Genomic DNA, 26,174 nt, shown 5'->3' on the forward strand with positions numbered 1-26,174 from the left:
TTAGTCATAATGAAGACTGGTGAAGTATTTTAGTATTGAAATGAAGTGTCATCTTCAATGTCCTCTGGGTAGCTGAAAAAAATATAAGATTATGGAACAGCTCCAAATACTTGGGTATCAAAAGTAGAATTGTATTCTCCTGGTGTTTGTTTTTTGTATGGGTTGTTGAAAAGATAATAGCTGGAGCAAGGCAGCTCCAGTCAGTGTTGCTCTGTTGCTTTTCTCACATGAAAAAGAGCCGAATCAGGTCTGTCTGATGTGAAGAGGAAAGAAAATATGGTGGGATGATAAATTTGCACTCATGCAGATGGGTGCATGTAAATGGGATTATGTGGGGAAGCTCAAAGACTGTTTGGGTGGATTGCATGTAGGTGAGTTTTTGTGTGAAAAGTAGGTAGGGCTGTATGGATAGAAGGCAGCAGATGACAAAAAAGAGACTGGAGAGTTCAGGAAAGGAGAAATATCAGTAAATGTAAATTGGATGTAGAAGCAAAGAAACGATAAGGACTGACAGAAGCTTAGGATGTAGAAAAAGATGTGATGTGGTTGGTAGAATAAACTTGTTTTGAGTAACAAGAAATGTTAGAACATTGCATAGAAAAATGAGATGTTTAATTAAAAAGTTAAACGTAAAAATTATTATTTTAAATCCCAATAGCCTGGATACCAGTTTTGTTTCCTTCTCGTTGATGTAAACTCTGAATTGGTGGGTCTAGTTGAATTTTGGCAGATACTCAAGTTTTAATTGTGCGCGTACCTCTGCTAAGAACTGGTGGCTGTCAGTGTTGTCAGTGTTACTCAAGCAATTTTGAAGTCACATTTGCTACCAGATATTTGAGCAGGAAGTGCCGTGATAGTTGTACCACTCTTGCAGATCACAACTTGAGCAAATGGCTGCACATTTGCTGGGGATTCAGCTATGAAGCAAGCTTCCAAAGGAGATGTGGAAATGGCATAAAGATGCCAATAGCACTGACGCCTTTATCTGTTAGGCAGTTTTTGACAAAATACAACACATTTTCAGATTTTAAAATAAAGTATTAATCATTAAGTCACCTAAAAGTAACACAGCACATTAAGAGAAGACTTTTTGGGATTTTGTTACAGAGAATCCATGAGCTGCAGGAACCGTCCTATTCATAACAAAATTCTGTCCTGTGATCTGTGTATTGGCCATCAGCATAAGCCTCACCTCTGGATCTTAAACTCATTTTTGTTGTCTTTGTTTCTTCATAAAGTGATCATATTGCAGTCTTCATTCTTTCCCTGATTCTTTGATATGTGAGAAATCAGACTTAAGATCTCTATCTCATTTGATGCCAGCAATATATAGTAATAACAAGGAAAAGAGACTGATTAGGCCTGAGACAAACTGGGTTTATTGTGTGGATGATCCTCTGACTGCCTTCAAATGAGAAACTGAATGTCACCCTTCCCAATTATGATGACTCCATAGGTAGTGTCTCAAATTCTGTGCTGCTACATTCCAGGGGAAACTTTTGGTGACACTTTTCTTACACTGTAATTCTAGCTCTGCTCTCAGAATCTGTCTGCTGTTGGGATTTTGACAAAGACTCATTCTTTGATAAGACTTAGTGTGAAATATATTTGGCATGTATATTACAGCATTTGAAATTAAGAGCTTTCTCTTTATGCCAGTGGAGACACCTGGAATGATTAAACACCGTCACTGTACAGTCCTGACACCATAACAGAAGCAGTTCTTTACACCAATGAAATAATGAATCCCTTCTGTACAATAAAAGGTTTTCATATGGGTTAGAGACATCTGCAACTTTGAAAAAGCTTGCTTTCAGTTTTCAATGTGCATAGAAACAGTTTTGAAATCTTGTTCTCCAGCTAGTAGCAGTGTGTCTGTGGTCAGCAGTGAGCATGTTTCAGATACATAGGCTAGGCAAGGGGCATGATCGCAAAATCATGTAAGAATTGAGATGGGATTTCTGGAGGTCATCCAGTTCAGCCTCTTGCTCAAAGCCAGCCAGTGCCAAAGTTAGATGTGGTTACTCAGCATTTGTTGAGTCAAGTTTTAATAACTCCAAAGGTGGAGTTTTCACAACTGCACCTGGAAGATGTTTCAGTTCTTAAGTAGTGTCATTTCAAAGATGACAGGGTGCAGCTTTTACAAGACATGCGCCAACTCCCTTTTCAGCCTCAGGTGCATCTGATCCAGGCCCATGGACCTAGGAATGTCCCTCTTGCCTAAGCAATCCCTAATTCAGTCTTTGTCTGCCATGGGTAGTACCTTGGGTCTCTAAATTCTGCCACTAAAGGAGGGACTAGGGTGGCAGACCTTGCCACTAAAGACTAAAGCCAAGAAAGCATTGAGTACTTCAAGCCTATTCAGTGTCCTTCATTTGATTGCCAATCCTATTTAGCAGCAAGTTCGTATTTCCTTTGGCTTTCACTGCTGGTATACCTGTACAGGCCTTTCTTATTACCTTCACATCCTGTAGCAGTTTCAGTGCTGGATTAGCTTTCCAAATTCCATCCCTGCCTGGCCAGGTGGAGTTTCCCTGTTTCCCCTGCTAACTTCTCTTCATTTCCATCTCTGGTTGGCTTCTGTTTTGTGCTGAATCTTGGTCAGATGTTCCCTGTGGAGCCACACTGGTGTCCTGGTGGGCCTGCCTAATTGCTTGCAAATAGGAGGAGAACATTCTAGCACTTGGAGAAGGCTCTCCATGAAGATCACCCAGCTCTACTGGGCTTTGGCCTTTTGGAGCTGCATCCTACAACACCCTGCCCACCAGTGCCCTGGACAACCTGAAGTCTGTTGTTAGCATGGACTCCTTTCGCTCAAAATCTTACAGTGTACCATCTCATGGTCACGGCAAAATCAATGAAAATCTGATTTTCATTGATAGTCCAACACTGTATTTTTTCTATGATGGCATAGTCTGTTGCTGGTTATGTATTACAAGACACATTTTATATTAATGATGTGAAATTCTGCATCTTTTTTATGTAACTTTCCCTCAAAGCTTTTTGTACAGCCAAGAAATTATTTGTCTTTATAAATGCAGAGAGTGGGGAAAAAATAATCTGCTTTCAAAATATAGACATAAAGACCATAGTATGCCAAACAGGGGAAAAAACCAAACTGCATGAGTAAAAAAAGGCATATTTCATAACCAGATAAGCATCATGCTTTCAGAAGCTTAGCAAAACTCAAAACTTTCCAGCAAAAGTATACTCAAATGTTAGATGTTAAGTCTACCTTGAACATTAAACAGTTTTTAGTGTAATGCAATATTTAATTATTTTCCAGGAAAACATTAATGGGATATTTACTTATGAAAAGAGTTAAGCTACTGAGGAAAAGAATGAAAAAGAGAGTTCTGTTGCAATCTATCTTAAATTGAAAAAATCAAAACATATTCTGGATGTCCACTAAGAAGGGAATCTGAAAAATGTCAATTATATATTTATTTATTTATTTTATGAAAAAATCATGCCCCTAAGCAATATATTTGCTTTATTTCTAAATTTTCCGCAAAGTAAGTCAGATCAATTTTTTTTCAGATCATTTATTTTGCTTCAGCCCTTTTCCCATCAGCTCCAAATTTATTATGTACTTTCACTTCTACTGTGTTAGAAATCATTAGACCAGTCTTCTAAGAAAGTCCCTTTTGCTTAGTGGGGTTTTTTTTATGGGAAAATTCAAGAAGAGAAAGGGAGCACGTTATGCAGAAATTTTCACATTGTCTTTGTTGCATTTTAATATTTTAATAATGTGTGTGCTTTCTAAACATTCATTACTGAAAATGAGCTTCCTTAAGTAGAAAACTGTATTAAAGCTACCTCTACATACTCCAGGGGGTACTCAGCATGAATTGGCTGAAAGATATTGGGTTGTTTTTTAAGAACTGAGGGATATTATTGTAACATAGGAGGTCTCAGGTCCAGAGATTATCGGGGATATTCATTATAAATATCCCTTGTAGGTTATTCTCACCCACCTAATTCTTTTGGCAGTGCTTTACTGGCAACATTTAATTAGTGTTCAAGTTGTCCTTTGAAAGCCAAGGTTGCAGAAATATGAATACAGTATGGCTTGCAGACAAAATACATAAGGACTTATTATTTCTGGATAACGTTCAATGGCTTTTGCACTACATTATGTTCTCTTGAGCTATTTTCAAGCATAAACCCAGAGGTCATGTTTATGATTTCCCTTACAAAGAGAGGTCACCTTTATGAGCATCACATATTGCTTCAATCTACATGTGTTCCATTCAAGGCAGAAAGCTATTGAAGTTGGAAAAAAGAGGAAGAAACAACCTCAGTTTTCTAAATGTATTGTTACAATCCAGGCAAGGAGAAAGTGAACAGGATACTAAAGGAAGAAGATATATTTGAAGTGCAGTTAGTTCAAAATGTAGCAAGAGCTACTGATCTTTGTTCTATTTCACTGTCAATACAGATTCTATCACTTATAGCTTTTCACTCATGCTTAACAATAAGTACTTTGAGGTAGCATTAAAGTCATTGCGCAATGTAGCAATATTTTTCATATTTGAAGATGAGAAACAATACAGAACTGGCCTATTAGAAGGTGCATTAATGTACCGTATCAATTAATTGGTTTTTCAGAGGTGCATCTATTTCATAATCACTAGTCAACGTTAAATTTGTATCTTCTGGTTGGTTACATTGATTCTTAAAGTGTTTTGAAACACTTACATATGTTTAGTTAATAATTTGCCTTATAATATGTTTATAGGCAATTTCTATAACGTGAATGACTTAACTTGATTGTCGTAGACTGCAGTTAGTATGAATTAGTCTGCAAGGATCCCAACATATGTAAATTGAGTACTTATATAGCAGGATATTTTACTGAAATTATAAGTGGCATGCAGATGTACTGCTTACCCCATAAAGCAAACTCTGAGTAGGGCACAGTAGTGATATTTTGTTCCTGTTTCAATTAAAATTGTTATCCAGGCAGCCTGAGAGGAGAGATGGGTACCTGAAGACGGTGATCTGTCCGAGACGGGTTTTGGAATAAGCTGCCACATTGCATAAAGTTATATTTATGCATTGAATAAAGAAGGAGCCCAGAAAACTATCTTAGAATAGAAACCTGACTTTTAGGTTACTAATTAGGATAGATTAGTCTGGTTCCTTGAAACTGTAACAGAAGTAAACTAGTATTTGACGTCCTGTGGAATTCCAGTAAAATATTTTAATTGCAAAGCAAGAACTGAAAAAGGTGGAATTCATTAAGGGCGTTTCTTTTCTTGTTGGCTCTGTTGTCTATTTAAGAGAAATTACTCAAAACTAGTTCTGAAATAACACTTGCTTTGGCAAGTTAAAGTGACAGCAACTTTTCATCAAGAATATCTGGAGAATTCTTTCCATTTTGCAGTAGAATTTCTGTTACAATTTTGTATTACCTTCGGACTGAAGAGAAGGAACACTCCAGGATTGCAGGCTGCATGTTGCATTTTAAGTGCTAACATGAATTTAATCAATACTGACCCTTCTCACCATCATTATGGAATGGATGAGAATTCTGTCACTGCTGTTTTGACTCCGTGTGTGTCAGGGGACCAGTCTGCCTCCTCTGCATCATCATAGCTAAATGCAAGTGCAAAAGGAAGTTCAGTGGCAGTGCCTGTCATCATTGTCTTCTCATAGCTGCTCAAAATATCAATTTTCAGATGTAATTTCTGTCTCTAGGCTTAGACTGTTTCATATATTGGATGAAGCAATTTTTGTGAATTTAGTGTTTAAGACATTCTCTCTTCATCAACATCTTAACGAAAAAATCAAGCATATTAAGCTATTAGCTATGGTACTACTTAGCAGCCAAGAATCTTGAAACCCGCTTTTCCTGAAGATGCAATCATGTGGACCTTTTAATCTGAAGATGCTCCATTGTGCCTCCAATTTGGTATATAAATCTAGAGGCTATACCCATTTTTATTCAGGCTTTGATCTATGAATTGGTAGTGTTTTGATTTTTAGGTACATAATGCTAAACAGAGGGGCAAAATGTTGGATCACATTTCACAAGTGACAGAAATGGAGATAAGCTTTCTGCCAGGACATTAATTAGCTACCTCTAATCAACTGACCCAAGCACAGAGCTGGGAGTCAGGATATGAGAACTGTTTGATGTGACTGGTGTTGGATGTATATCTTCTACCTTGTGAAGAGTTTCTGCAGCATAATGCAGAGATAACTTTTGTGCTTTCAGTCAGCTTCTGCAAGCTAACAGTGAGAACACAGATTTAGCATTATCTACTTTACCTTTTCCCTTGGCTGCCATGGTGAGGCTCTTCTGGTACTTGAGCTAATATGTTGAGATCTAATTCAGATCTGTCTAGATTTTAATTATTAATCTGTAATATGGTTTCAGAAATCCTTGTCTACCTGATCAAAGGCTTGTAACAGTTAAGCTGAGTTGAAAGCTGCATAGAGATATTGTTAAAATCAATACTATCTATGGAAATTGCACTCTTTTAAATTCATTGTATGTGTGGAAGCATGCGGTCATATCTTTGCTCTTAGCAGAAAGTTGGCTGATGTGGTTTAGACAGATTTGGACTCAATGATCCAAATGTTTGGAATACTGAGAATTTTATTTGCAAGTTTCTTTTCATGTTCACCACGGTGGATGCCCCGTGGAGTTAGCAAGTTTGGTGTCTTTGAAATTCCATAACTTGATGTGTCATCCGGTTGAAGTGTGAGGTTGTTATCTTACTCTGTTATCCTCTAGAAAGAGGAGTCAGCCTGATGAATTTAAGCTCAAGTGTTCCATAACAAGTTACTTCGTGGTAACTGAATGCAAGGGTACAAGCTGAGATATGGAATAGCTGTGCCCAAAACACAAGCAACTGTACAAAATGTTTTCTTCAGATGTGAACCAGCAAATGCTGCTCTTATTCATTAGCTTGTTCCGACAGGCAGGCTTAGTGCTAAACAAAAGCATTGGCTTGTGTGCATGGAGGATTTACTTTGAAACCAGGTGCACTGATGTAGGTGTTTCAAGGTAATTGTTTCCATGTAAAGTCATATAAGTTAAATTCAAACTTTGAGTTTAATATGAAGTAACCTGTCCATGTGATGGATTTCCTCCATATTGCATGCTCTGCAATAGATTTTTATGACTCTCTGTGCTGTCACTGCAAGCTTGGTACATGAAAGGATTACTCCCTGTTGGGATAGGTAGCAAGAGGTACCTAAAAGTCTCATTGCCTGTGTTTGGGGCAGAGAGAGTTAGAGAGGAGGTGTGAAACTGCAGAAATCTCATGGTTCCTCTTTCCCAACCCCATTATCTGTCTCTTTTGGGATGACATTTCCAAATTGTAAAAGATTATATTGGACAAGCCAGCCCTCCACTTCATGCTGTTGGTGCTTGAATATTCTGTGGCTGTCGTGGATGCCTTGGGCATGTTATTACGGAACAACTACACTTATACAAGACAAGCGCTGTGATATGGAGCAGTTTAATCAACAGAAGGCAGAAAACAAGGAGAAAGACAAGACAGACAGCTTCAGGAGGTTGCTTGGAAGTGCTGTCTGTACATAACAGTTTCTGGGACACAGAGAAGCAGCATGGGCTGACAGGAGAGGATTGTGCTGTGCACCTGGGGCTGCAATCAAGGAGTTACAGTAAAGCATAAAGACGACAGGAATGCTTTCACCATTGCATGCAGAGAACTCTTAGACCAACTTTGCCCTTCCAGAAATATGTGGCTGATCTCATTGAGATGTTTAAAACTCCCTCATCTGTCAGTTCAGTTGCTGACTGATTCAGCAACTATACATCAGTTAGTGAAGTTATTGTAATGGAAAACATTGCCTCTTTGGAGAAGATGAGATAATTGCATTGTACAAGGCCTGGGATGCTTTATGAAGGCTTGTATTATACACAGTGTGGACAGTGGTGGCATTAGCATTCCCTTTTATCCTGAGACAGTGCTGGACATTTGGATCATAGCAATTAACTGGTTTATCTGATGCCTAAATAGCTTTAGGATGACAGTGAAATGCTTTTTAAAAGACTGAAAGGTAGATGGCAGTATCAAGCAAAAGGCTTATCGTTACTATGAATTATACCCCAACACTGTATTTTGTTAGAAAGACAGCAAAGGCGATGTCAAGAGCTGGGAGGCAAACATGATATTTTCATGGATTTTTGAGTTAGCCCTTGGAGAGTTGTGTCTGCTTACAGATGCCTTGTATCATGGAAAAGCAGAAAGATTTTAATCTCATGTTTTTAAGGAACACTGTTTTGGATGTGGCAGTTTTGTATGCACCAGTGCCTGCAGAAAATGTAAAACGTAATTTAAACAGTTGAGAGAGAAGAGTGAAAAGACTTACCAATTTGCAATGCCTTGCGTAGTTGATGAATTTGAAATGCCTTTAGTCTTTAGTTGTTCTGTAGAAGCTCCTGGCAGTGTCTGTATTTGAAGAGGATTTGTGCATTTTACAAAAGCTCATCTGGTTGTCAAATGAGAGAAAATAAAGCTGGCATCACTGTTTCTCTGGTGGCTATGTATGTCCTTTGTACAGCACAGTGAGAATGGAGGGCGGGGTGAGGGAAGCAAAAATGAATGGCTTTTAAAAAATCTCAAACCGTATAGTTGGAAAATATGAACAAAAGGAGGTCTTGAGGCCTTCTTCTTGGGGCTGCTTAGATACAAAGGACAGCTGGGATGTTGAGTGTTTGTGTGATCCTGTGTTTGCAGTTAAGGGAAAACTTTTGTTCCCTGTATAAAGGGAAGTAGTACTTCTTAGGATGGGAAGGAAATAAAGAGAGTGACAAGGAAATGAGTAAAACTTTACTCAAAGCAAAGTGTCATGGAGAGGTCTTGGTAGCTTATGGTCCACTGGTGTAACGGTGTAATTTTAATGAAATGTGTAATGGTAAGTTGACTCAGGAGTTCCTGAAGGTGGCAAGATCTTTCTCTGGCTCTTTGGCATGCTGATGCTGTGTCATTCTGGCTTCTTGACTCTTAGAATTAGTTTTTAGTACCATAATCCTATTTACTCCCCAGACTACATTTAATCTGTTGACTGAGATAAAATTAAGAATGGTCTCTCTTGAAGCTATGTGTGCCCATGAGGTGACTGTCCCTATTAACATTAGGGTCCCTATTAACATTAGTTACAGTGGCTGTCTGTAGACTTCATATCATGTCCCTGCTCTGACAGCAATATTGCCTTTCAGTCAGCTGAAGGCATGTGGAGGTGACAGTGCTTGACACCAGTAACCTGTAGTTTGTCTGTGGAGCCGAAAAACAGCAAAACTGGTATGAAAGGAGAAGCACTTGGTTGAGTAGTATTCTGATAAAACTCTCAATCCAAACTTCTTTTGGATTCAAAGGGAGTGAGATGTCTAGACATAATTGTGTTGTAATGAAAGTGGAACTGGCTGACAGTGGAACAGTTGACTTTAATTTTTTATGACTCTCTTTAGAGTTTTGGCAAGGCCATTTTTTTTTTTTAAGCTTTTTCAAAAACATTGAGAAATAAGATCAAGAGGCTTAAGACTGTCATTAGCACATCCTCTCTCTTTCCTGCTTCCCTCCAACAAGAATAATTGTATGACTCAAAGTCTCTCTTAGCAGTTAGTAGTATAATATAATTGGAATAGAAATGTTGTAGGGATTTCTGTGTTGGTTTATAGACTAGGAAACTTAGAACACAGAATTAGATCATATTTTTAATTTAGCAATAATACAACCAACAAGGACTCCAAGAATTTGCAAGAGATTGATTATCTACATTTAACTTTATCTGATATGTCAGATCAGAAGGATAGTTAAAAGAGAACAGTTTTACGTATTCTCACTCATCAGTTCCCAAAGCTTGATTCCTTAGTTAAATAATGCCACTGATTGGGAGGACTTTGGGCCATAGTGGAAGGTAAAAGGACAAACCCAGTTTCTCATTAAAAAGGATCTGACACAAAAACTAGTAGAAAATAAAAATGGCTAAAAATAAATTCATGTTTAAAAAATATTCGATGTTTAAAACATATTGGATGTTAAAAAGGGAGCTTAACACAAGTAGATTTCTGTGGGATTTAGCAGTCAGCTCTTCCTGGTTTAATTTCTGATGTGACAATTGATCATCTGTAATTTATTACAAGCAAAATATGAAAAATAGCATAAGAGAACCATTTTAGTTTCCACTTAAGCTTTTTTTTAGGCTTTTTCCAAACATACAATTCTGTAAATTTTTACTTTACTTGAAACATCCAAGTTTTCACAGACAGCAACAGTAATAGGGGAAGGACGAATCACGTGTATTTCACAACAGGTGACTTCCAAAGGAATTCGGTGTCAGTCTTACTTTTCCTTCATTTAAGAAACCAAGAGAAACTGGTTCTGAGAAGCCAAGAAGTAAAAAATATCAAAATAGAGACTGCAAATACCAAAATTAAGACTGCAGAGATAAGCCCAGGTTCCCGTCAACCTCTGCTACCCGAGGCATTTTTCTTACATAGTATGTGCTGAAATGTTAATTGTTCAGTTGGCTCTTACTCCTCTGTATGCAGACTAAAGCTTAATATATTTTACTTACTGCGCAAGGGAAGATCCCTGCAGTCCACTGTCTATATTGTTAAATAAAGTAATTTGGCTTGGTTGGAGGTTTAGTTAAAACCAATTTGGTTCAGCTTATGGATCAAACAAAGCTCCTGAAGAGGCGAAGATCTCGTCATCTTATATAATAGAGATTACCCATTTTATGATGATCACTTCAGCTTTTCAGCAGATCTATTATTCAGAAAGCAATACACAAAAAGGCAGTTGTTCTAGAGGACAAAACGATTGCTATAGCAGTTTAAAATCCTTGAGGTCATCTGTATTTCATAAAAACTGTAGGGGTTATGAAGTTTAATTGTTACACTGAAATCTTTGTTCCATACATTGTCTTCCTGTCCAATATTCTTTTCTATGCATCACTACAGAGTGCCTGAAATTTAAAAGGAAAATATCATCTGCCTGAGAGTTTATCAAGAATTATAGCAACAACTCTCAATTTTGGAAGACAGCAAAAAATTAAAACTATTCACTAATTGAGTTTGCAGTCCAATTTCTTTTTAATTCTTCATCTTGTGTTGTTCTCCTTACTACTCGATTTTACATGGGGAGTATACATTTGTGACCAAAAATACCCTTTTGTTCTGAATTTTATCTGAAATTCTGTTTGTGTTCAAAGTCTTTAATTAAATATTAGAACAAATACTCTGGTGAAGATATCACTTTTTTCTTCTTAAAAAGTACTGAAGCAATTTCTTAGTGTTCTACACCAATTATAGTCATGTTACAGTGTCCAGCGGGCTTGTTGAGTTTATTAATAATTCATACAGGCTGCTGTGGATATAAGGAAGGAACTATACCACATATTGACATATGGGAGTGAAAGAAAACTCAACACACTCTTTTGCAAACATTTTTTTTTTTTTTAGAGAGAAAGAGGAGATTATATTGTTTATGCTCTGAGGTACATAGACTACTACGAGGGTACAATTTGCTAATGTAAGTCTTAAGGCCATTTATTGGACAAATAACATATCATAAGCAGTATATCTTCTGCATTGTATGGCATCCAATATTGGATGTTTAAAACATATTGGATGTTAAAAAGGGAGTTTAACATAGTAGATTTCTGTGGGATTCAGCAGTCAGCTCTTCCTGGTTCCCTCAACCTGCTGGTCACATGTCTTTGGTGCAGCCCAGGATATGGTTGGTATTCTGCGCTGAGAGCGCACATTGTTAGCTAATATTCTCCACCGGGCTGCTCTCAATTTCTTCACCCTCCAGCCTGTATGGATGCTGGGTATTGCATATGCTGGATATTCTGTTTGGCCTTGTTGAACTACATGAGGTTTGCATGAGCCTGCTTCTCAAGCTTGACCAGGTCCCTCTGGATAGCATGCCTTCCTTCCAGTGTGTCAACCGAACTACACAGCTTGGTGATGCCAGCAGACTTGCTGGGGATAACTCAATCTCACTATCCATGTTGCCAAAAAATATGTTAAACAGTGCCGCTCCCAGTACTGACCCCTGAGGAATACCACTTGGCACTTGTCTCCTCTTGGACATCAAGCCACTGACTGCAGCTATTTGAACGCAACCATCCAGACAATTCCTTATCCACTGAGTGGTCCATCTGTGTAATCCATGACTCTCCAATTTAAAGACAAGTATTTGATGCAGTACAGTGTCAAATGCTTTGCACAAGTCTAGGTAGATGAGATCAGTTGCTCTTCTCTTATCCACCAACTCTGTAAGCCTGTTGTAGAAGGCCACCAAATTTGTTAGGCACAATTTGCCCTTAGTGAAGCCATTTTGCCTGTCACTGAACACCTCCTTATTTTCCACGTGCCTCAGTAGAGTTCCAGGAGGATATGCTCCATGATCTTGCTGGGTACAGAGGTGAGACTTACCAGGCTGTAGCAACCTGGGTCTTCCTCTTTTTCTGTTTTTAAAAATGGGGGTTATGTTTCCTCTTTTCCAGTCAGTGGGAACTTCAGCAGACTCCATGACTTCTCAAATATGAAGGATAGTGGCTTAGCACCTTTGTCCACCAATCCTCTCAGGACTCATGGATTCATCTCATCAGATCCCATGGATTTGTGCACTTCTCAGATTGTTTAGATGGTCTGTCACCTGATCATCTGTGATGGCTGGTTCTTCGATCTCCCAGTCCATGCCTTTGCCTTCTGTACCTTGGGTGGTGTGGCGTGAGCCTTTGCCGGTGAACACTGAGGCAAAAAAGTTGTTGAGCCTTCTTCATTTCACAGGTAGCCAGGTCTCCCATTTCCTTCTGGGGAGGGCTCACTTTTTCTCTCATCTTCCTTTTGTCACAGATGTCCCTATAGAAGTTTTTCTTAGGTCATGAAAGTTAATATACATACTGGCTGCTTTTCAGAGGCAGTCCTGCTGTCTCTTGTGCATTTTGGCTGAGGGATGGCAGTCCTTCACGGTCCAGTCTTTGTGGGCTGACTTCCTTGCAAGCTGTTGATGATACCTGGCATTTGGTAGAGCAGCTTCTTGTAGTTAACTGTCTGTGCAGTGTGGCATTGCAGTAACCTCATGCTGGGTCATCCCACCTCTAGCTGATGGCCCTACCGTCATGTGGCAATAGCTGGCCAAATTCCAGAACTTAAGAAATTTAGGAGAAGGAGCTTGGAAGTCATGTGCCAGCGTTTCAGGACAGGTGCTATTTCCCAGTGCAGTGTGTTGAAAATGGCCTCTGGTAGTAAAAGCTTTTCTTCAGAAGAAGCCTAGCCAAGGTGGAGGGCAGGGTGGATGTGCCTGTTGCTTGGAACAAGTGAATTAAAGCTGTTATTTTGAGCATTCCTTGCTTGATCCCCTTGGCTTCCTGGCGGAAGCTCAACCTAGGATGGAACTACCAGAAGCTGTTAAGAGGCAGCATTCCGTGCCTCAGCTTGCCATTCCATTAAATAATTCATTGAACCTGACCTCTCAGAGCAGTACATTGTAGCTACCATGATGTATATAAAAAGGAAAAGAATATCAAATGGGAGTAAGGAAGTCTTGTAAACTTTATATTTAAGCACAGAAAGTCTTCAGTGCTATCAGTTCCTGAAAATATGCCAGTAATTTGATGTAGTTTAGGAAGAGCAGCAACAATGAACCAGAAGTTGTCCCTTTTATGAGGCATAAGAACCTCGGCCTAGTTAGGTTATCGGAGGACTTTCTGCTCTTGGGCTTTTGTTCACTATCACCCATGCCCATGTTCTGTCTAGCTGCACTGATCACACGGAGTAAGCTTGCCAGTAACTGGATGTGTTCTCCTGCCTTACAGCCTCACCAGGTATCAATGCTATGCAGGATTTTTTTTACCCTTATTATTGAGGTATGCGATATATTGCTGGAGCTGTTTTTCAAGTGGAAGTGAAATGCAGCATGATAAGCAGTTACTTTTCTGATAGGAAGTGCTGAATATATTCAGTTTACAGTGTGTTTACTTTACCTTTTGCTATTATTTTTTCTCTGCACTAAATGCTTGAATAAGTTCTGTTTTGGTAATTACAACTCTGAATGTCAGAAACAGTAGGAAGAAATAACAATTTTATTTGGTTGTACTGTGGTGAAGAGTATGACATAAGTGCCTAAATCTGGTAGGAGCTACTGATCTAATACTTAGTTTTTATTTGAGCAACCATTTATTTATGGTAGGGATTAATTACTCCTAATGTCTTGATTAGAAAGATGACATTTTGCCAAAGGGCAATATGCACTTTGAGTAGCTACTTTACTGCATATTTTTTAAATGTATTCATATATTATACTTCATGTATTTCATAGAAATTGTCTACTGAGTAAAGAGTAAACTTTAAAAAGCTATTCCCATATGTGCTTGTGTAAGTGTTTGATAGATGCTTCTGAACAGTTAAATTGTCTCAAGAAAAAAAATATTGGGATTTTGAATTGCCTGCTGTCTTCATGGTAGTGACAGATTACCGATATCTCTGTGAGACTTTTTTCTTCAGCTGCTGCTTTAGTGTAATTACAGTGCTTTTGCATATATGTCATTAACAATGAGGGGGGTAGAAAGCTCTTGTCAAGGCTGTTCATTTAGACAGCTGATGCATGCAGCAGGTTAGTATGAATTTCGCAGTAGGATAGAGGTTGCTGCTCATATTGCAGCAGCAATGCACTGTTCTATGATTTTGAAGAAGGGCGTATCATTGTAGACATGGATTTTTATCTCTGTCTTAATTTATACAGGCAAATATCAGTGGCTCTTTGGTCAAAAATACATTTGTTATGCTAGCTGTTTAACAATACTGTTATTATTGTAAGTAGAGTAACAAAACACAGTGTTTTACAGTTGCTAAACATGATACATTGGTAGTTCTGTTCACCGCTCTCCTGCCAGTGCCAGATGTATTGAAATTCCTGGCTATTAAACAGCCAAATGCAAATAAAACAACTATACAGCTTTTCAAATTAATTATTTTTACTTACCTGAGACAGATGATGGATTTGTTTTCACAAGCACAGAGAATAATGCACATTTTAATTTTTTGTTAGAGACAGCTCTGAGTATGTTTAATATTCTGTATGATGAATCTATAAATGATGTGTCCATAACTATAAAGGCTAAAATGTATACCACCTGTTTCTAGAAATACTTATCTTTTGCTTTCTGAGAAGAAATGCCTACTTCTTTAAGGTTTTGTTAAGGGAAACATTTGACAAAGATCTCTTAAAAGAGACAGAAAAGGTTTTGTTTTGCCACCTATCCTCAGTTTTCTTGGGAACTATGAATGATGTTCATCCTTCAGCAAAATGGATTTGATCCAAAGCCTCCTGAAGATGGTGGAAATATTTTGATGGATTTCAGAGGTATTTGGTTCGGGCTTTTTATCAATTACCCCATGGATTACTTGTAGTGGCTCATCTTGTAGCCTGCCAGTTTATTTCAGATATTGCTGCCAAATGGAGGAATAGCATGCTTTAAAAAAAAACAATTTACCTATTTGATCAAGGGTGATCAAGGAGTGGTTTTGTGACATGCTATTCCTGGTGTCTGCTCTTGCCAGCCACTGCAGATCCCTTTCCCATCACTTTCCCTAATGCTCTCCCTTCATTCTCCCATCTGATATTTCAAGTAGGCCAAACCTGTTTTTAAATGCGAAACCCATTTTAAAAGAGAGGGAATAAAAATAGGTATTTTTAATGTACTTACTGAACAAGAGCAAGCAGTTGGAAGTCCTTTCCCTATATTTCTCTCATGAATCCAAATTAAACCATTAGGTAACTTTGTTTTGAGCTGTGGCATTCATGCAAATGGGTGAAAATCCTAGTATTGTTAAGTTGAAAAGCCCAGCCTTGTTGATTGTAGAAAGAATAGAAAATCATGAGCTCTGAAAAACTGAAAATGCAGAACCACAAAATCCACAGTTCATCATCATCATGGCTTTTAAGTCATGGTAAACTTTGATACACCATTATTTGATGCATGAGTTTGACAGCACTGAGATAAAGTTTTTGATATAAATCTTTTTCCTGAGGCTGTTTTACTCCAAAAAGAGGTTAGAGTGGAAGGAAAGGGAGGCCATGCCCAGGAGAGCTACTTTTGCCACACCTCCTCTGCTCCTTCTGTCTTCATCAGTCTTCCTCACAAGTGGTACATGTAGTCTTAACCGTTTCCCTGCTGGATTGTAAGACCTCTTTATGTGCATCACCACTACCTTCTTTGCAGTAATAATAATAATAATAATAATGAGAATTCTTTTTAAATCAAATTTCATTACATGTTTATGGTTTTGCTTTTCTTAAGTTATTTTTTTTCATTTTCCATTCTTCAGTATGTTGTTGGAGCTGGGAACTCAAAGCAGGCTGAATCAGAAATGTTTCCCTATTTCAAATTCTGGCCTACTAAAATAGTGCTTAAATAAGTAGAAGTAAATATATGATTATTTGACGATACCCTTCTTTACAGCATATATTTTAATGTGTTTTTCAGTTAAACCATCTTCCTTCCTGAGGCCTAGACTTCTGTGCAGAGAAAGTTGATTAGATTCAGGACTTACATTTACATTCCAGATAACAGATTACGTTAGTGGTGTGAGCTGAAGTTCAGGAGAACTTTGATGACAAGCAAATGTCAATGAAAAATGGCAGTACTGTGTGTGCACTTTGTAATGTCTGAATATGTGCATTATCATGAGCTTTTATGAAACCAATTAATCACTTGGAAGGGGAATACAGCAGTTTAGGAACCACCATATCAAATCAGATCCAAAGTCCATTTATTCCAGCCTTTTGTATCTGATAGGGCTGGCTCCAATTGTTTCAAAGAAAGGTCAGAGTGACCACACAATGACTTGTTTACAGTATATTCTCTCTTCGGGAAGATTTATTTCTACAAACATTTTAATTAGAAAAAGCATGAGCATTTTTTTTCCTCCATTCATTTTTCCACACATCCCCTGGCAGCCCTGAAAACTCTTGGTAACTTCTGGTCTTTTTATTACTTCTTAAAAAGCAGCATCTCTTCCTACAGGTTCCTGTTTTCCTCTCTTCTCTCCAACATACTATAGGCTACAACATTATCTTCCCTCTATTTGCTGCGCACACAATCAAAGATACCCTTAATTAATACTTACATATATATAGATATATATATAAAAATAAGGATTCTTCAAGTGGAATTCATAAGGCATCATTGTCTCTCCATTTCCCTTCCACCTTCCCCCCTGTAGTGCATTGGAATGACTGTGTGCAGATTTCACCCTTATTATGCAAGAGGAAAGGACTTATCCATTTTCACAATAGTATATTTTTCCAAATTACTTCTTATTAGATGAACTACAGGTAGGTAGCATCTGAAGGAGCTGGAATATTTCCTGTCCCAGGACACAGGAAGAAGTGACTGCCTGTTGGAGAAGAGTGGTCTCTCCTGCCCTTGCTCCTCATGGTGGCCTCAGGGGGCAGCGGAGGTAGCCTGCCACTCCTTTCATCTCCCCGGGGAGGGAGGCAGGTGACAGGTCTAAAGGCAGCCTAACATAGCTGTAGGGATCCATAAGCATCTCCAGTGGGTGGCTTTGTGTAGCCAGTGAATTTCGATTCAAACCACTAAAATATGTGTTGCTTTTGGGACACGTGGGATTTTTTGCCAAGGGTCAGGAAAGGAAGAGCTCTTCAGGCTTCTGCTCAACTTACAGCAAGGTAGTCGCACCACTGCAAGTGACGTACAAAGTCACTACAACATTATGCAAAATGTTGAGGTGCATCAGGCTGAACAAATAGGCTAATGATATTGGCAACAGCAACATGCAGAACAGAAAAGTTAGACATTTGGTCTCACAGGGTGAAGCGAACTAGGAGAGTGTATTGTTCCTAATGGCCTTTAAAAATGCTAATAGCATGTTGTTCAAATACTGAACTTCTGGATTTTGAGGGGCAAAGTTCTCCTTCATAGGTGACCTTCCTGAAACTTCCCTCCTGGAGATCAAATCCTCAGAGGTGCCACAGGGAACGTATGAACTTTGAATGTTCCCCAGGAAGCTACAGCTGGGGAGATGGTAAAGGGAGGAAAGCAAGAAAAATAAATCCTCTCAAAGCTCTCTAATCTCCCTCCTCCACTTTTCTCTTTAATGATTAGATTTGAGAATCTGATTCTATAAGGATACTTCCCTCCCCTGCCTCTTTTTTTTATACTATTTTGTTGCTTTTGATCCTTTGAAGACTAAGAGCTCACGTCCTGAGATTATCTTTTAGCATCACTGAAATGCAAAACATCAGGATAGGACAGAATTAGGGAATGAAAAATATCTTGAAAGTAGGAAAAAAAAATAATAATAATATAAAAAAAGGATTTGCATGATTTAGAAGATCTTAATAATTGGATCATTTTCTTTAGAATTTCCGACTAATAATTTTGAACTTTCTCTTTTATTATTTTTTATTATTTTCTTGCCATACATGACATGAGGAATGCACCTGGTCAGTTTTATATCTAGTTTTAGTTGCAGGTGATAAAACTGCATTATCAGTGTTCTGTGACCTATCTGTTTAGATCTTGTTCTTGCTCTCATCCACTTTTTGCTGACAGATTCAACCTAAAGGCCAAAATTATGCATGAGCATGGAATCCAACTGTTTTCCTCGCTTACATGCATACGAAAACTACTGACCTGTAGATGTGAACAAACTGCCTACCAATACTCGTAAGCTGACACTTCGCATCAGCAGTAATTTAATTTTAAAATAACGGTTTAATTTGCTTTTTTAAAATCACATTTGCAGTTTAATTAGACTCCAGAGAAGTCTCTGAGTTGCTCAGAAAACTTACCATATGACTACATAATGAAGAATATTTTGTCCATTGGAACATAGGGGATGTGGTGATTTCTGTCAGACTCAATTTTGACAAGTCTATTTTTAATCTTGCAGTTCGACATATAGTCTTTAAAAATCATTTATCCTTTGCATGCTAAATCCTCTCTTATGTCCCCAATAAGAACTGAATTTTAATATGCGTCCTTGGAAAAAGGGATTTATTCTTGCATAGCTAGATCACTGTCAGTGTGTACAAATGAAGAAGATAGGACTTTTGAAAATTTTTTTGATGCTTATCTTATGATTGCAGCTTAAGTGAGGGATATCTTTGATGCCTAATACTTCATCAGCTAACTTTAAATGAAAGTTCTCAACATACCAACAATGAAACAGAAGTATAAGATGTTCAAGAGAAGAATGGAGTGTTCTCCCAAGAGAAGAATACTGGAAACCCATAAGGTTGCTTTCTATAGGAGTTATTTTGTGGAAGGGGAACCTTATTATCACATACTTTTCAACCTCGTTGAAGTTGTTTTGTTTGGTTATGTGGGAGACATTTTTAAGCATCATACTTCAGTTGGATTGGATTACAAGATCCAGCCCTGTAGTGTCCAAAACCAGGTAGTGGAGTTGAGGTGCCTAAAACCTGGTCTGTTTATGTGGGTGACAGGCCAGGGTAATTTTCCAACAATAAAACTGCTCCCATACCCGACTGAAGATTCCCCTCTGTGAACTCCAGCTATTAAAGTTGGGCCTTTAGCCCAAGCAGGTTGCCTGTAGCCATACTGAAGATGGGGGAAACTATTTGCAGCTGTCATTCTGATTAGAGAAAGCATCTAGAGATGTACTCTCAAGCTGTAGTACCTCATGCCATCAGACAGCTCGAGGCGAATCTCAGTGCTGGAGTCCCGTTAGGATGGGTGCTGGCTGGACCAAGCATCTTTGCTGCTGTCTCTCACCTCAGCCCATTTGCAATTCACAGATGAGCGTCTCCACGCTCCGTTGCAGAAACTTGCCAGCAGCGAGCACAGCCCACACTGTCAGCACTGGCCTCTGCCCAGAGGAGATGGTTATTGACAAGCTGATTCAGAGCTGCAGCCAGAGGTAGCAGCAGCGTTGTGCCTCACCGCTGTGCTATCATGGCTCTTGCTTAGTCAAATAATTGCTCGATACAGTTGAGTGGCTGTGGCCTTCACATGGCAGTGTCTGTGCCAGAGCTTGTTGTGCTCCCTCCTCAACACCATTGGTTTCAAGCCCCTCCGTGCAGGGTGGTGCAGGTTCTACCTTCAGCAGCAGAGCACAGCACTCCCCAGGTAAACAGAAGTGCCCTGTCAAGCCACAGGGGATCTAAATCTAGCTGAAAAAAACCCACGAGTATACCAGATCAAATGTAAAACCTGTAAAATTAATTAACTACTGCATGAAGTAAGTCCTTTCTTCTTTTTTCCCTGTATCGATATTCATCCTCCCTCCTACCACCTTCTGGCTGTAGCTTTATAGTGAGTTATGTATTCACCTCCTCCATGAACAGCTTCCCTCCTCCTCCTCACCTAAAGAACAGAGAGACATTTAACTGTCCTCTTCAGTCTTGACTGTTACTCACAGCTTCTAAGGAGCAGGAGAGGACAGTAATGAAACTGGTTACTTTTCACGGTTTTTTGGCTTCAGCACAGAGCGCGGCAGCGCTGCAGAGGCGGTGGGCTGGGATTGGCCGGAATGCAGCGTGTGTGCGAGTTGTATCCCTGACTGAACTTTAATCTGAATATGAATAACGAAGGACTCACTTGGCTCTACGAGTGTGGGTGCTTTTTGGGGGGTGGGGCAGGGAGAATAACAGATGCCGAAGAGTGGCGTTGTGTTGTTACTGCTGTTGTTACCCATCCTATCTAGATGAAAGCTCACACTGGTGTGTCCAACTGCACTGCAATTATGTCTTCATTTTCTGTGTGGATAGAAGAATGCAACTGTTCAGCATTTCATGCCTGGTTTGTGTCTACAGGGTAATTTTCTTCTCTCATTTTCAAACATTCCTTCCCACCTTATTTTGTAACATTTTTGCATTTATCAAGGAAGGATTTATGCTTAAGTGTGCAGCGTACATTGGCTTTGTAACTTTTCAGTGAGACTTGTATTAGTGTTTCTTAGTCCCAAGGAAAATATAAACCAATTTGTCTAATTCTAGTGGTACAAAAGGTGGGAAAATAAAAGGTATATCAGTGTAGATACGTTATTGAGTTAACCTGCATAAATATTTAGATTTATTAAATAAAAATTAACAATATGATTTTGAAAGCTTGGATAGAGCGTTAAATATAATAGGTTTTTAAAGTCGTATCTTATTAATCTTAGAAAAATAAATAAATACATCCTTAAAAAAAGTATGAAGTTTCCAGTTTTGAACATCCTGGATATAAGATATATATTCATGGCAGAACTTTTTAATAACTAATGTAATTTAACCAAAGCAAGTGGCTAATTGGCTGGCAAGAATTCTGACTCGCTTTCTTCTCATATCAATCTACATCTTAAATTTATTAAGTAATGTGTGAGGACACAAATAGACAAATATAGCCAAACAGTTTGCACATTTGCTTTTTTGGCCACCCATCCAAATCATAATAAGATCACAGTTGCCATCACTTATACTTCTATACTGGCACATGGATACATCTCTGGCATCTGACCAACCAATTTTCTATTCTAGGCTCAGTAAGCAAAAATCATTCTGCATGAGACTCTGCAGCTCAATATCCATCAATTGTCTAACCTTGCAGATATAATAATAGTGATAACACTCACAAAACTCAAGCCATTGACCACTGAAACTTTTGTTAATGAGGAATTGAATGAATCTTGTTTCATTGGAACATCTATTTCTTAAAGCTATTTCTGTCAATCCTTAATTACTTAAAATGTAATTTCAGCATTGTGTTCTATAACAAAGAGCAGAGGCTCTTAGATTTGATCAGATAGTCTGGTTCCCAAAAAAGCAGATAAGAGTTAAAAGCAAAAATAATAGCGTTCGGGCATCTGAAAGAAAAATGCCACTTACTCTTTGAATGTATGTGTTTTTCTTAAGGAACAATAATAAAGCCAATAATATTGAACTGAGAACAGTACATAATATAGTGCTTGAAATGACAGTACTCTTCAGAATTCAAGTGCTTTATCTCATTTCTGAATGCATATTCTTAATTTCTTTTTCTTTAATGTCTGGATTACTCAGAGCTAAGATAATGTCTGTAAAGGACTTCCGACACAAAATAGCCCTATGTGAATGTTATGCTTTATCAATAAAAACTCAGATAACTTTCTAAAACAACATGTTCCTTAAGCATTTGACATTTAATCAGCAAAATTTATCTGATTTTTGAAAAGCATTAAGGAAAAGAGAAGATTGAATAGCTGCAGGAATGAAGGACGTATGTGAGCACCTGACCTTTCATTGCTGCATACACAATGCCCTAACCTGAAAGTGAAAATGCCGGTGCAGTCCAGATTATGAATAGCATCTGTAATGATTTTTTTTTTTTTTTGCTTCTATACAAATGAAAATGAAGCACTGATCCTAAAAGACAATGGTTAATCTGTCATGTAATAAAAATATCCTTAAGGTTTTCTCATTTTTAGTGAACTTTTCTCCTCTTTAATATATAACTCCCATAGATGTCTTTTGACAATCTTACTGATACAGGCATTGCTCCTCTACAGTTTCTGACAACTTCTACTGTCTTTTATGTTACCTCCTTATTTCCAAATTGTTTTTGAACTGTTTTCTTAGAGTACATGATTTCCTTGACTCTCAGGAAGGAACAACAATATTACACCAATGTTTATTTTAATTCATCACCGTAATTATTTATTCAAAGAGTTTGGCACTAGACAATGCATTACATCACACCTTTTTGTTGGTCTCTTAACTGCCATATTATCTACAATGACCAAACCTCACTGCAAAATGCTACACCAGCATGTACAGTATGTCTCTGTCTGAAGTATGTCCACCTATGACAAAATATCAGAGTAGGGGGAGACCGCTGGGAAAGTAGAGGCGTAGTGAAGCAATATTTGCATTATATTAATATTAATATATTAACTATCTGACTTTTGTCAAGGCCTGATAGGCAACAAAGAGCTCCACTAGAGGCAGGGTTTTGTTGTGGAAGGCAGCGGTATTGCTTTGCCTGCTGCCAGAAGATGCTGTGACATTCACAGTAAGTGCACCTCTCTTCACATTCTTTCATGTAATTGTGGTCATAAGCAGTAACTTGTTAATCCAGCTGTGTTTTCATGGTTTGTGGTAGCAGAGCTGCGCCTTCCTTGTTCAATCACCAGTACAGTTTTAATGTGGGCACAAAGTTGCACTTTTGTGAAATTAGCCATTAGACACGCCATGAAGGTTTTGTTGGCTCTTTACTAACATTATGGCATTTGCTGAAGGAAAGACAGTACCTGATTCTGTATGTAATCTGCTTTATATAAATTCTGAGCATACTGGTACTGATAGACACACTCACACAGTGCTCCATAGCTGTGCAGCATTTAGCTACTGATTTTTCAATCCAGTACTGGAAGCCTAATTTAGAGTATTGTCAAACTATGACCATAGCTGTTGGTCTTTTTCTACTGATTTTTCCCCTGATACTGTGTGACCATTTGAAGAATTATTATTTCTCTTCTAGTCTTTTTTTCCCCATTGTCCAGATGTCCTCATCTTAAATATGTTGTGCTGCAAGTTATAATGAAAAGAAATAGCCCAGAATTGATGAAATCAAAACTTTCACTTCCCATGGAACATGAGAGGTCTGCTACAGCCAGACTAGGGAATAAAAATATTAAGTCAAGGGATGATTTTTACTTTGTAACACAGCATCAGCAAAAGCAGACTTTAAAAATAAACCACTAGAAAAGAGAATTTCTTGCCTAAGTGAAAATTTATGTTGTGTCTCTTTGAAAGAATAAAAGTAAGAAACCAGTAGAGCTTCCTTATGTGAATATTAGAGTTATATTCCCTCTGTGAAACATTCTTTTCAATTGCTAGATCGCATTGTTAATCTCTCTTTTCAACTGAGATAAGTGAATGGATTAACACCAATTTCCAGAGTTTGGAGAGTTACCTCATCATTTCCTTTACTCCTTGAAGCTTCAATTTCTATCTGTTTCCACTCTTGAGATAAAAATTCAATGATTGTGTGACTGCATGTCTAATAACTGCTGAAAATTCAGTATGGGACAAGAAAGCTTCTCTTAATCTAATTCAAATAATTTAGAAGAATATCTGAGACCTGTACAGAAAAACACTCAAGCTGGTTTATCCCTTTCTTTCCCTGTCCCAGATAAATGAACTCTTACTCTAGTTGTAAGAGATTTATTTACAAGAAAAAAGGAAAAATATTGTGATTACATTTAGCATTTTTCAGATTAGGTGTTGCTGTGACCACATACTCAACTGTAACAAATTCATGATGGCTCCATTTTTGAAAGCTGAAGTTAAGAAATGGCAGAGTAATCAGAATAAATTTCATAATCACTGCTAGGTTTCTAATGGATACACCAGGGAATCGGTTCCTGCCATTTTTCAGAACATAATTTTTCATATCAGCATTGGGTTGGATTTTGTGAAGCAGTTAGAATTTACCATGTTGTGCATTTTGTTTTACAACCTTGATATTTCAATTTCAGAACTTTCCAAGTTCTTGGAAGTCCTCAATAAGTATATCAATGCAAAAGATAAGTGATCCCAAATGAATTGCATGGGTTTAATGAACCCAAGTGGTGTGTGCAGTGGGCAGCTGTGGCATGCCTGATGGCTTCTGCACATGGGGAAAGAGAATTGCATTTAGAAATTTTATCTGAAATGGCTTGATCAAAATGCCTACAGAAATGCCATTAAAAAGTCACTGCATTCTGATGAAAACAACATAGTCTGACAAAGATGAGAAATTTTCAGGACAGTGGAACTTCCCTTTCCATGGTGAGACCACCCTGTTGCATAAATATTTTATTTTGATAGTAGTGCATAGTAGCTCCATAGCACCATTCCTAAAGATGTCTCATCAACAGACATCTTGAGGTTGGCTTGTATTGCACTTTGTTCATTACACTTTGAGAATTTACTTTTCCTCAGAGCTTCTGAGGCTTTGGCAGTTAATGATAGGAAAACTAGCACTGAAATGCTGGCCTGAATGAGTGACCTGAGAGACCAATATTATCTTGCTTTATTTGACTTTGGTCCTTTAAAACTAATGTGCAGATAGTCTAATTAGAAGAGGACAGCTGAACAGTTAATTAGTAGGGGAGTAAGTACTACATTTTTCTCCTTGGCAGTATGGTACCTTCATGCAGCGTGAAGTAATTTATGCTGTGGTCATGTGGCAGTAGAATGCTAACAGTCGGACTCGGTGAAAGTCTCAGCCCATCAGATATGCATGCATGCCCATCTGGCTCTCAGTTTTTGCACTGGGTAAAACAAGCAAATACTGCTTCTGTTGGAGTGAACAACGCCAGTATTAGTATCTCCTAATACGTCCTCTACTCTGCCTTGAGGTGTAACTGCAAGTTCTTTCAGGGGCTGAGGGAGATAGTCATGGATCTGTGTAAGTAGATTGGGTAAATGATTGAGGAAGGTGGCCCAATCAACACAGAGATTTCTGCATGTTGCTGTTATTCAGAGTTGTACTGCAGAATGACACGAAGGCTAATGTAGAATCATAGAATCATACAATCACTAGGTTGGAAGGGACCCACTGAGTCATCGAGTCCAACCATTCCTAACAATCCCTAAACCATGCCCCTCAGCACCTTGTCCACCCATCCCTTAAACACCTCCAGGGAAGGTGACTCAACCACCTCCCTGGGCAGCCTATTCCAGTGAAAATTTTTTTCCTGATGTCCAGCCTGAACCTCCCCTGGCACAGCTTGAGGCCATTCCCCCTTGTCCTGTCTCCTGTCACTTGGGAGAAGAGGCCAGCTCCCTCCTCTGTACAACCTCCTTTCAGGTAGTTGTAGAGAGCAATAAGGTCTCCCCTCAGCCTCCTCTTCTCCAGGCTAAACAACCCCAGCTCTCTCAGCTGCTCCTCATAAGACTTGTTCTCCAGCCCCCTCACCAGCTTCATTGCTCTTCTCTGGACACGCTCCAGAGCCTCAACATCCTTCTTGTGTTGGGGGGCCCAGAACTGAACACAGTATTTGAGGTGCAGTCTCACCAGTGCCGAATACAGGGGCAGAATAACCTCCCTGGACCTGCTGGTCACACCGTTTCTGATACAAGCCAAGATGCCACTGGCCTTCTCGGCCACCTGGGCACACTGCTGGCTCATGTTCAGTTGGCTGTCAAGCAACACCCCCAGGTCCTTTTCCTCCAGGCAGCTTT

At 38.7% G+C, this 26,174-nt stretch overlaps 1 protein-coding gene across 4 annotated transcripts in view; it reads left to right on the forward strand.

The window, feature by feature from the left end:
- FRMPD4 (FERM and PDZ domain containing 4) overlaps positions 1–26,174 on the forward strand; it is a 349,158-nt gene that overhangs the window by 283,243 nt on the left and 39,741 nt on the right. The gene's annotated exons all lie outside the window — the stretch shown is intronic.

The sequence above is a fragment of the Cuculus canorus genome, chromosome 1 (genome assembly GCF_017976375.1).
Source record: "Cuculus canorus isolate bCucCan1 chromosome 1, bCucCan1.pri, whole genome shotgun sequence".
Lineage (NCBI taxonomy): Eukaryota > Metazoa > Chordata > Aves > Cuculiformes > Cuculidae > Cuculus > Cuculus canorus.